We start from the raw sequence: 11175 nt of genomic DNA on the forward strand, positions 1-11175 counted from the left end.
ATAGCCCCAGTTACATTACACTATTGCTGGCTTGTAGGTAGTCATTTCTTGGTTTAGTTTTAGCTTCCTGGGTACAAAATTTGGATGGCACACTGGGATAAATACAACTGAGTTTGTGATAGCTCATCTGCTCAGAGGGAAAGCCGTCAGAGAGTGAGGGTTGAATGTTGGCGGCCCCAATTGTTGGCCTGACTCGGAACTGCGGAGGCCTCTCTGGCCGCCGCTTGGCCGGGGGTAGCTGTGCAGTGTCAACAGCTGCATGCCTGAGGCGGCTGCTTCCTTTCTGTGTAGGCTCAGCTAGCAGGGCTGTTCTTTCCTTTAAACAGTGGGTTTGATGGGCTTCCTAAATTTGGGGGGGAAAAAGTGAAAATTACAAAAATAAATTCCTACCAGGAAGCACTCAAGTCTGAAACAAGGTCATCCAAGTGCCAAGTACTTGAGGATAAAAACCAGTGATCACGCTCAGCATTTCCTAATTACTCCTGAAATTGTCCGTGGTTTTTAAGTTTACCAAAAGTTTACTTCCCAGGTGCTAACAAATCAGTATTTTAAACCACCCTTCAAACTTGGGTCATTATCTATAGAATTCTAGGAACACAAATATGAGAATGAGAATTTTTCTTTCAAAAAAATTTAAACCACTTTACATCCAACCTTTCTTCCCAAAGTCTCTCCCCACTGAAGGCTTAATTCTCCACTGCATCTCTCAGAATTTTCTATAGGCTATCACAATACTTTTTGGTTGTTATTTATTTATTTTTTTTAAAGTAGGGGAAGGATTTTTTATTTTTTTATTTATTTATTTTTGGCTGTGTTGGGTCTTCGTTTCATGCGAGGGCTTTCTCCAGTTGCGGCGAGCGGGGGCCACTCTTCATCGCGGTGCGTGGGCCTTTCACTATCGCGGCCTCTCTTGTTGCGGAGCACAGGCTCCAGACGCGCAGGCTCAGTAGTTGTGGCTCACGGGCCTAGTTGCTCCGCGGCATGTGGGATCCTCCCAGACCAGGGCTCGAACCCGTGTCCCCTGCATTGGCAGGCAGACTCCCAACCACTGCGCCACCAGGGAAGCCCGGTTGTTATTTTTTTAAGCTTCTTGCCTTTCTTAATATTGTCTTTTCAATCCTCTATTAATAAATCTTCCTCTAGTCTTTTTTCCCCCGTGTAGAATAAAGTACATTTATATTTATGTAATTAATATACTCTCTTCAAAATGTACCAGTCATTTTGTGAGGTCTCCATGGTTAATTCTCTAAAGTATTCCAAAGGTATTTATCCTTGATGTACAGAGTAAAGGAAAATGACAGAAGAAGCTTCTTCATTAACCCTGCTACAATTCTGGGCAAATGATGTTCAAACTGAGATAGGCTTAGACCTGGGACCTGGGACCCTTTACTGGAGTGCCTCCACCTGGACAAATGTCTCCTGCAGCAACAGAATACAAAGAAACTATAAGGGACTAAAAATAACTGCCTGCATGCACAGTTGGGGCAAATTATGAACAAAGAGATACAAAAAGGCCAAACACCAACTGCCACTTCTGAGGAGCCAGGAACCAAAGCCGGGTACTGCGAATGATCCCTGCTCACAGCACCACCAAGGGGGTAGGCGGACTACCTAAGCCACCTCTCTGGACCAACCCACCTATCTGTCCCCACCCTCATCCCATTAAGGAACCAGGTGGACCCCCTTCAGGGAGCAAGCAAGGACACCTGTTCCTTGTTTTCACTCCCTCATGCTACAGCACAAGTCCCAATAAAGCCTTGCCTGAATTCCTTGTCTGGCCTCTTATCAATTTCTATTGATTAATAAGTCCAAGGACCCTTGTCGGTAACAACACCAAGACTGGGTCTCAGTGATGCTTTTAAATACCATCACTTGTGTCACCAATGTAGGTGTGCACCAGCCTTTAGATTTTGTACATTTACTTCTAAGAGGTACCTGCATATGCAGGCACCTACCTAGGCGGCCACACAGGAGGATGGCATTCCCAGCGTAGCTTCTTCCATCAGTAATGTTCAGATTCATGGTATCAGCCCCAAGAGGTCAGCTATTTTCTAAATTCCTCACAATTTTGCCAAACATAGTTCACGATACTTAGTGAAACATTCCAAACTTTTTTATTTTGTTCAGTGAAAAAGATGTTTTTCCACAGTCTAGCTGAATTGGTGAAAGTGCCTAAAGCTAGTATTATGTGAGAAGCTGTATGATCAGGCCTCTCAAGATGGCTGTACTCTTGCTCTCAGTCCGTCCCCTGCTCCACCAATGTCTGCTTCACCTACACCCAACTCACCTGACTGACCTTCCTACACACTTGCCCCAGGCCCCAGCTAGTGATTGTTCTAATCTTTAGCTCAGAGTCTCTACACCTGGAGAGCTTATCAAAGGCGTGGTGAGGGGCAGGCGCCTCTGCTAGTTTCCCTGGTAACCGATGAGCCAAGCTGACGTCAATTCCGCCTATAACAGGCAACCTCCCCCCACTCTCTGGGAGCAAAGATGGCAGCTACCTGCGCCCACGGTGGCGGGTCCCTCGGGCACGTCGCTTAAGGCAGGTAAGCAACCCCCCCCACCCCACCCCAACCCCCGTGCACTAAACCACTGGCATCTCTGTTGCTGACTCCAGCTCTCCCTTCTGTCTTGAGTCTGGACAAGTACAGGGCTTGCAGGCCTGTGAGGTGCAGCTCAACAGAAGCCCTGAGGCTATTGATTTAGATGCTTTATCTTTCATTTGTTAGCATCTGGGACAAATCCTGACAACAAATCCATGCAGGTATATTATGCGTGCTTCAAATTTGACAAATTCTGGAAAAGCCTGCCTATCCCCAAAGTGCCGTCTCACATTGTACTGCCTTCTCAGTAGATTTGGGGAACCAAAAAGAAGAAATTTTCCTTTTTTCTAGTCAATGGGGGAAATTTGCAAAACTGCTATCTCATGGATGACATTAGTGCTTTTAGGTACATCCTAGACTCCACTTCTATAAAGTACTATTATACTCAAAACCTAGGCCTGTAACCTGTATTAGTTTCTTACTGGTGCTTTAACAAGTTACCACAGACTTAATGGCTTAATACAACAGATATTTATTCTTTACTATACTGGAGGCCAGAAGTCCAAAATGAGTCTTTACAAGGCTAAAATCAAGATGTTGATGGGGCCGATTGCTTTTGGAAGCTCCAGGGGAGAATCTGTTCCTTGTCTCTTCCAGCTTCTGGTGGCTGTCTGCATTCTTTGGCTTGTGGTCACATCTCTCTAATCTCTGCTTCAGTAGTCAAATTTCCCTCCTTTCTTTTATTAGAACGCTGTGATGGCATTTAAAGCCCACCCACATAATCCAGGATAATCTCCTCAACTCAAGATCCTTGATGTAATTATCCGCAAAGTCCCTTTTGCCATTTAAAGTAACATTCACAGATTCTGAGGAAAGGATAAGGACATCTTCGGGGGCCATTATTCAGCCTACCCCAGTGGTATTCACAAAGCAGGAGGAGGTGAGTTGCACAGTGCAAAAGTGGGGGAAGTTTAAATGCTGTCATTAAATAACATGGGATTGAATATTTAGCCAGTTGCTAGAGCTGAGACATCTAAGATGATTCTCTTACAAATCTGTCATCTTTACCTAAAACAGTGCTTGGCATATTGTACGTATGCAAGAAATATTTATTGAATGAATAAATGAATACAGCTCCACTTGGAGCTTGCAGACAGAAGAAAATGAAAGTATCTGAAGAAAATAACTGAATTTTTTCATTACATTAAAATCATACAAGCAAGTCTGTTTTGAAACTTTTTTTAATAAAGGCTTCCATGAAAATGATTAATTCAGTTAAATGGGAAAATACAACAGGTAACAACTGGAGGGGAAATCAGTTGCTTCCATCCCTCTCAGACTCATCCAGTAAGGCACATACCTCTAAAGACAGAGAAAGCGGGAACATAGAAAACCACATAGATGGCCTGCCTCTAGCTTCTTCTTTAGGTTTTTCCATCACACTGTACTGCATCTGGTCACTATTATAATGAGTGACTAAAAGTATCATTTAAATTTAGACTCATGTTAGTGCAATGACCTGGATGACTTCAGCAATTTCAGGTGGCCCTAAAATGATCTGACTTTGGAACAACAAAATCCTATCTCAGCTAAACCCTGGTTTAAAGCAGTATGAAAACCAGAATCCTCTAACATACTTAACTTGAAAGGAGAAGAATATTTGTTTTCAATGGAAAAGTCCAGTTGTTTGTCAATCATAAAATCCTTCTCTCAGCCCTCCTCTCTAAACAAACTCACCTATTCTCATTGACACGTGAACTTGTTGCCTAAATGAGCCAATTGAGATTTAAAAAAAAAAAATGGTACCTTCTTATCAATTTCATCCTTGGGGAGCAGGAGGAAAATGTCACAAAAAACCACAAAAGAGCCTGTATGAATCTGAAATAAAGCTCTTATTTAAGAGTGAGAATATAGAGATGTTATGGAAACTCCCTGGGAGCAAGTACATGCCTGTACACCTGGCTAACGACATTCTTACACAAATCAGAATTGACAGGGAATATGTCTTCTGTGCTGAGGCCAGAGCTGGGAATGGTTAGTGCTGAGTGAGTGGCATCTGTTGTCTACCACCAGGAGTAGAAATCTGAACACTTCTGCCAGTACAAGTGGGTTCTGTTTTGATGACCTGTTAGTGAAACAAAAATACTGATGTTTAAAGATAGTGGGTTTTTATTTTTCTGTTACATGTTTTCCCTTGGCAAAAATCCAAACAAGGCGAGAGACTTCAAAAAGCATTTCTAAATGATAACAGAGAATGTAAATCTGTACTTTTTGAGACTTCAAAAAGCATTTCTAAATAACAACAGAGAATGTAAATCTGTATTTTTTGTCATCCACACTACCTTTACCACCTGTATATTACTGCTCATAGCCATTGTATTAATGCATTTCTCTGTGAGGGCTCTTTATTCCAAGTGGTTGTCTTTGCTTGATGAGTCATCAGAGCATGAAATAGGAATTTTCTTGGTGTGTTACATAACGAGACAGATTCTTCAGGTTCTGCTGTGACCACTTATCAATGTTTAGAGAAATTAGTAGGTACCATTCAATACCAGGAAGGAAATTTTACTATTAGGTGAAAAATCATTCATAGAATTCAAAGGTTGATAGAAAAGGATTTGTATAGCAGTAACCAGGACTAAAATTAAGTACTGAATATCTGTTTCTCAGTAAAGTTGATGAAGAATATGTAACTTGCATAAAATGTTATCAACATTTACCATCCACCATTGGTAATTTCATCCACCATGACATCAGTGACCACACTGTGGAAATGGATGAAGACCATCTACATGAGCACAAAGGCTATTTATTCAGAGCTTGCTATATAGCAGGGGAGCCACCATCACCTGCCTTTGGCAGAAACCCAAAGGCAGATAGGAGGGTGGGAAAGTTCTATATTGAAAAAATTTTTTCAGATATGCTTGGATTGGAAACTGTTGACATGGGGAAGATGGAGACATGCTAACTAGAAGCAGTATATCTTACACGTTTAGCTTGGGAAGTATATTTGGCTTTCTTTGGTTGGTCCTGAGTTGGAAATCGAGGCAAAATGAGGAAGCTGGCAGCCATTGACTGAGTCCTGGCAGTTCTGGGCTGATTGCTGCAGAGGTTGTGGGCGAGAGTTCTGTTGTCATATATGGTATGGCCATTGTCTGTTTGTCCATTCAATCTCTTAACATGAAAACCAGAATATGAAAAAAAAAAAAAAAAGCCAGAAGATTCAAATCTGCTGAAAAGGCATCAGCATGCACTTGAAAAGTTAGTTGTTATTTAAGAATGTCATGCCTGAAGACAATGATTTAACACACGCAGCAGCAAAAGGTGCATTTTCACATCACAATGTGAAGCATAACTTTCATTCAGGTCACGTGTATCTACTTCTAAATTACTTTTGCTCATATTGAGTCCAACTTTCTTACGTGTACACTAACATGTAGCAATAGCTGTTAGCGTGTTGGCTCCATTAGCAAAAGAATTTTGTATATAATTAAAATGTCAATTTTTAAAAATTGAAATATAGTTGATTTACAATGTTTCAGGTATACAGCAAAGTGAATCAGTTATACGTCTATCTGTGCATCCATCCTTTTTCAGATTCTTTTCCATTATAGGTTATTACAAGATATTGAATATAGTTCCCTGTGCTATACAGTAGGTCCTTGTTGTTTATTTTGTATATAGTAGTTTGTATATGTTAATCTCAAACTCCTAATTTATCTCTCCCCCGCCCCCGCCCCTTTCCTCTTTGGTAACCATAAGTTTGTTTTCTATGTCTGTGAGTCTATTTCTGTTTTGTAAATAAGTTCATTTGTATCATATTTTAGATTCCACATATAAGTGATATCATATGGTATTTGTCTTTCTACTTACTTGATTTAGTATGGTAATCTCTAGGTCCATCCATGTTGACGCAAATGGCATTATTTCATTCTTTTTTATGGATGAGTAATATTCCATTGTGTGTGTGTGTGTGTGTGTGTGTATGTGTGTGTATCACATCTTCTTTATCCATTCATTTGTTGATGGACACTTAGGTTGTTCCATGCCTTGGTTATTGTAAATAGTGCAAAATAATGACAACTTCATACCAGTGTCATAAGATGCTTCACATAGAAAATCGATTGAAATAATTTCAAAAGTAGTTCAATTTTTCATCCAACTCGTGTAATTGAAGAAAAGCATTTAGGAGTTAATTATGTCAAAAGTGAAATATCTGACCCCATTTTTGTGAATGATACTATAAATTCAGTTTAAAAGTTCAACTTTGCTATGAAAATGAAAATATTGGTGGGTACAGTATTGTGATAAAAACAAAGTTCTCAATAAATTACAAAACCTCCAGAGTAGAAATATACAAAGAATTGGCTATAGTACAAAACTAGTTCATAACTGTGTTCAAACAAGCTGAGAAATCTTACTAATAAAACAGTTATCAAATTTAACAAATATTATATGGAATCTAAAAAAAAAAAAATGGTTCTGAAGAACCTAGGGTCAGGACAGGAATAAAGATGCAGACGTAGAGAATGGACTTGAGGACACGGAGAGGGAGAGGGGGAAGGGGAAGCGGGGACGAAGTGAGAGAGTGGCATGGACATATATACACTACCAAATGTAAAATAGATACCTAGTGGGAAGCAGCCGTATAGCACAGGGAGATCAGCTCGGTGCTTCATGACCACCTAGAGGGGTGGGATAGGGAAGGTGGGAGGGAGACACAAGAGGGGGGAGATATGGGGATATATGTGTATGTATAGCTGATTCACTTTGTTATACAGCAGAAACTAACACACCATTGTAAAGCAATTATACTCCAATAAAGATGTTAAAAAAAAATTTAACAAATATTTATGTATACCCAGTTAAAGTACCTGAATTACAAAATTGTAACACAACTGATGTTGAATAAAAAATTCACAGTTTTCCAATGGTTATATTCTACTTTTACTATATATCATCATTTGAATTTTAATATTTTTGAGTAGTACTTTGAAGTACTACTTTGTAAATCATTCTAGGTATCTTGCAATGGTATCAAACATTTTTATAACAAGTTTTCTACATTTTGGTTTCACTTTGCTCAAAATCAATTAGAAATTGTTAATCTAAATATTCAATGAGTAGAGTGCCAAAAACTTCAGCTTTTGAAGTTTTTAGTGAATTGCAATTATTGAAAAGAAAACTTCCAAACAGGAAGACACTGAATTTTATCCTTTCAAGCACAAGGAAGGAACTGAACAAACTGAATGCTGAGAGCTCAAACAATGTAGATGTAAATTTTAAATTCTCTAACTGAGCTTTGGAGCATCTGGACTTGTAAGAAGAGCCTTTACATTTTTTATCTGAATGGAATGAACAAGAACAACCAATGGTTTTGCAGCATTTAAATTTGGCAAAATTTTCTAAAGAATTATAGAGACCATTTATTGGACACATTTTGCCTTATAAATCCTTTTTGTTGCTTAAGGCACTAGGATCGATAACAAAGGGACAGTACCTGTGAAAATATTTGTGCTGAAATTTTACACATTTCACAACAAAAACAGTGTTAGATTTTAGAATATCCTCCATTTAGAATTTGCCCCAAATTACCAAGTACCTTAGCACTTGCAGAGAAAGTAGTTTCTCAGTTGAAAATATTATGGTCTATGAGGAAGAAGCAATTGAAGATGTCAACAATCTAAATGTACTTATTGTAAACTGCAACTTCAAAGAATATTGTAGGCAATTTTAAGAAAAAAGAATGAAAAATATTAAGACCATACTAAAAAGTATACACTTCAGAAAATGTCTCTCAGTGTGTCCAAATTTCCTTTTTATAAGGAAACCAGCCAGATTGGATTAGATTTCACTTTTAACTTACCTCTTAAAAGGAATTATCTTCAAATACAGTCACATTCCGATATTCTGGGGGTTAGGACTTTAACATTTGAATTTAAGAGGGACACAATTCAGCCCCTAACAATACCCAAAGTAATTGAAATTAGGGTCTCAAAGATATTTGTACACCCATGTTCATAGCAATATTATTCACAATAGCCAAAAGGTGGAAGCAACCCAAGTGCCCATCAGCAGATTAATAGATAAACAAAATAGAGTATGTACGTACAATGGAATATTATTCAGCCTTAAAAAGGAAATAAATTCTGATACGTGGTACAGCATGGATGAACCTTGGGAACATTATGCTAAGTGAATTAAAACAGTCACAAAAAGACAAATACTGTCTGATTCTACTTACATAAGTCATCTATACAATTTATAGAAACAGAAAGTACAAGGTTGGTTCCCAGAGGCTGTGGGGAGGGAGGAATGGCGGGTTAGTGTTTTGTTTGTTTGTTTTGTTTTGTTTTGTTTTTAACATCTTTATTGGAGTATAATTGCTTTACAATGGTGTGTTAGTTTCTGCTTTATAACAAAGTGAATCAGCTATACATATACATATACCCCCATATCTCCTCCCTCTTGCGTCTCCCTCCCACCCTCCCTATCCCACCCCTCTAGGTGGTCACAAAGCACCGAGCTGATCTCCCTGTGCTATGCGGCTGCTTCCCACTAGCTATCTATGGAGTTAGTGTTTAATGGGTACAGAATTTCAGTTTTGCGAGGTGAAAAGAGTTCTGGAGATTGGTTGCACAACAATGTGAATGTACTTAACACTACTGAACTGTATACCTAAAAATGGTTAAGATGGTAAATTTTATGTTGTGTATACTTTAAATTTAAAAATTAGATGTATACACATGTTGAACCATTGTTAATTTCCTTGTTCTGATAATGTACTATATTTATGTAAGATGTAACCATTTAGGGACACTGAGTGAAAGGTACAGGGGACCTCTCTGTACTATCTTTGCAATTTCCTGTGAATCTATAATTACTTCAAAGCAAAAGGTTTCTTAAAATTATATTCTTGTGTTTAAGAAAAGGTAAGGAAGTTAGAGACTGTCAATTCAATCTCTTGGGCTAGGATAACAGAACTTCATGGAGACAGAGATTAACACGTTTAACCACAGCCTACCCATGGGGGTAACTTTGATCAGAAAGAAGTTTACATGCTGGGACCCAGCAGGACCAAGTAACCCATATGATGACTATTACAAGTTATTAGCCATCAAGGAAAGCTGAATTAACAAGCTTTCTCTTTGGCATTGGTGCTTTGGTAATGATGGCTTCCTATTGAGCAAAGTTCCAAACAATATTCCCTTGCCTGTCAAATGCCTAATTTGCCCAACTGTAAACCATAAAACATAGCTCAGATTCTCTCCATGCATATCACCCAGTATCACGCTGTGAGGGCATAACTGGTAGTATTGCCTCTGGCCAAGGCCAAATTGCATCAGCAGGCTTTTCCCTCCAAATTCAGACATAAGATTTACACTTCCCTTGGGAAAAAGTTAGTCTCCTCACCCTCAAACTGGAATCTAAAAATGTCTAAAAGTTATGGCTGCAGTGTGTCTCAACTACCAACTCTCTTTTTTTCCTTTAAAAAAAAAATTTTTTTTTTTAAATCCCCTACCCATATCTTGCCCTTCCCCCCTTCCCTCTACCCACTGGTAACCACTAGTTTGTTCTCTATATCTGTGAGTCTGCTGCTTTTTTGTTATATTCACTAGTTTTTTGTATTTTTTAGATTATACATGTAAGTGATATCATACAGTATTTGTCTTTCTCTGTCTGACTTATTTCACTTAGCATAATGCCCTCCAATGTTCTCACTGACATTTTGTTAAATGTTTTTTTTTTTTTTTGGAAGAAAAATTAAGTCTTATTTATTTTTAAAACCAAATCACTAGGAAAATATATCACAGTCTTGAAGCAGCAAACAGACAGGCTATATTATCAAGTAATAAGTTGGTAAAAACACAAGGTCCTTAATAAAACGATAAGGTGCCAGACTGGGGCAAGAACAACGCATGTCGCAAAAGTGGTATTTGGTAACGTAGGGCTGTCCCATTTTTAGCTCTAAAGGAGTCACAGCTTACACCTAAGTTGCTGACTTTTCCTCCTTTGACCTTTGTGTTGCCAAGGGATTGTTTCAACAGAGCTCTGTTATTACAGGGGGCAAAGTAAGCAATACTGGGTCTAGGCTTTCTTTCTACTTTGTTTTATGAAAACCAGATTTTTCCAAAGCCAGTAGTACTTCCTAACTCTTAATTAAGCAGCTAACAATTCCTCTTTTGCTGTTCATTCCTGACTATAGTAGCATATAGCACAATCGAAATCCCCTTTCCCTTCAAGGGTGAGTGTCACTGCAAGATTGTCTTGTCACTCAGCTGACTCTGCTGCAGACAGCCTCAGGGCTCATCATGGCTGCCAGTTAGAGGGAAGGTTTGCTTCCCCTACCAGTATGATAGCGCTTCTTATATTTTTGCAGGGTCTCCAGGCTGAAAGATGTCATGTGTGAGAATTTTAAGAAATGTGCATCCACATTTTGATGGCAGAAATGAATATCCGCAAGGACCCTTTCAAAGTTTTTATCCAAACTACCTCTCCCAGCTCTACATCTTAAAAGTAACTTCATGCCCTTGTATATAAAACAAAACCAAGCAAAACAAATCCCCAGAAGCCCCCTTTCCCCTTCTAAATTAGTGACCTCATGGATTTTGTTTTATTTCTAGTTTGCGGA

Source organism: Eubalaena glacialis, chromosome 1 (genome assembly GCF_028564815.1).
Source record: "Eubalaena glacialis isolate mEubGla1 chromosome 1, mEubGla1.1.hap2.+ XY, whole genome shotgun sequence".
NCBI lineage: Eukaryota > Metazoa > Chordata > Mammalia > Artiodactyla > Balaenidae > Eubalaena > Eubalaena glacialis.